Source organism: Aplysia californica, unplaced genomic scaffold (assembly GCF_000002075.1).
Source record: "Aplysia californica isolate F4 #8 unplaced genomic scaffold, AplCal3.0 scaffold00058, whole genome shotgun sequence".
Lineage (NCBI taxonomy): Eukaryota > Metazoa > Mollusca > Gastropoda > Aplysiida > Aplysiidae > Aplysia > Aplysia californica.
Window position 1 is genome coordinate 1,672,630 of NW_004797328.1, and position 2,372 is coordinate 1,675,001.

Below are 2,372 nucleotides of genomic sequence, written 5' to 3' on the forward strand. Positions count from 1 at the left end.
CTCTCTCCCCTCTCTCTCCCACTCTCTCTCTCCCTGTCTCTCTCTCCCTCTCTCAACATTTCTCTCTCTCTTCCCCTCTCTCTCACCCATTCTGTCGTCAAGCTTTACCCAATACGTGGCGTCACCGACTTAAAGAAAGACAGTCTTAAGTCACGTTACGACAATAAACTTATCTGCGGAGATTTGGGTGGACTCAAAGAAGCTGATCTGAGCCTAATGGACACGAGATGAGAGGACTGTGGGCCCACTGGACAAGCCTGAGTGTTTATCCAACAGCGTCAGGCGACGGCCTGGGGCAATCACACAGACTGGTCACTCGCTCTTTCAAGGTGAATTATTGTTAGTTTCCCCCAGTCCCGAAAGAATGAAGGACAACAGAAGAATGGAGAAGAGAAAAAAATAAACGCTTTGGATCCTTCTTTGTGTTGTGTTGAATCCTTCATGATTGTTCATGTTATCCGTTCGTTTGAGTTCAAAGAGATATATAAAACAGAGAGAGAAAGAAAGAGAGAGAGAGAGAGAGAGAGAGAGAGAGAGAGAGAGAGAGAGAGAGAGAGAGAGAGAGAGAGAGAGAGAGAGAGAAAAACTAAGAAAGAATGGAAGACTGACAGATTGACAGACAAACATGAATGAAGAAATTTTACGCCCCCATCGACACTATTTAGATCATAAAGGAGACGGGATTTGACCCGGGCTAACAGGGATACAAATTCTCAGCAGACGGACGGAGACATACTCTACAAAAATTCACACGAGAATCGAACTCGGGTCTTCTGAATGCAACGGCAAAGCGCCTAACCTCTACAACACAGCCGCCGCTAACCTATGTGCTTTCCCCCGGCTAGACGTCGTGAAGGCGCCAGTCGGACAGGCTAAGGGCACTCTTGGAGTGCATGACTCTTGCATCTTTGTCTCATATGATGAGCTGTAGGAAAATGGACTCGCTACCCCCTTTCCTACCCCAAACATAAACACACAGGCACAAATGCACATGATGATGATGATGATGATGCTGCTGCTGCTGATGCTACTACATGTACTACTACTAATTACCTTTACATTAATGTTAATGATAATATATGATTAGACGTACATCATTTTTCATATCCATACCACTTCTTGCCATAGCCTTCCCTTTTCTCTGATCTTCCAGATTTTTTTTTGTCGCAACTTTTGGCATTATGACGTAGATGCGCGCACTTTTGTTACCATAGCTAGTACTTGTAGTCACTAGATCCTACATTATTTTTGTTTTTGTATGTTCCTGATGAAGCCCTTTACCGCGATGATGATGATAAAGATGATAACGATGATGATAACACTTACATTATTAAATACACAAATATACACGCAGCGCGCTTGCAAACACACTCACACACAAATACAAGCACACACTTTTACACACGCACACGCACACGCACACGCACACACACACACACACACACACACACACACACACACACACACACACACACACACACACACATACTACTCACCCTTCATCAACACCCACCCCCCCCTCTGCATTTTGCAAAGATGGGGATGTATGGCGGCAAATTTATGAAGAAAAAAATGGGAGTGGGGCGTGAGTATTCTCAAAGATATCTGACTAGATCATTCGTCGAGGTTATAAGTCAAAGGTCAGCCAGTCACTTGCTGCACGACGCACATGAATACCCCGGGTGGTCTTAGACCAGACTATTTATGGAATTCTCCTTTCTAAATATACGTCTGGCCATGGGAATCTGAATGGGGTATCACTATTTTTGGTAATGTCCAGTTGAGGTATCCATTAGAAACTTACGAACTACTGCACACATCCGAGGTTTCTACTCTTTTTGGAGACATCATGTGGTAACCAGAATGCCATGTGCCAAAAACGATTTTAACTTACTTTAATTAAGGAGGGAGACTCTGTTTAGACGGTTACCAATTCTTTTTGTTAGAATCCCCAACCGCTATGCTCCGCCTCCTGTCTGTGCCGTCTTTAATATTTCTTGTCTGTTTTGTTGTTATATTATAAAGGGTGTAAAATCCACAAGACCAAAATAACACCGACAAACAAATAAAGAGCACAGAATTACAATAACAAAATATTTTCTACTTCTAAAAGTCAAATTGACAGCTAAAGGACTCATCAGACCCCACACTTTATTAAGAGCATCATCAAAGGAAGAGAAAAACCGGAAAGCATATCGAAGATTTCTTTGCCATGTGACTCCAAAGTAAACGTTTCCTCTGCATTTGGGAACTGTCTTCACTTAGTGTGAATGCCTGGCAATATTCGAGTCACTTTTACATCTTCCAGGATAGATATATAGATAGATAGATAGATAGATAGATAGATAGATAGATAGATAGATAGATAGATA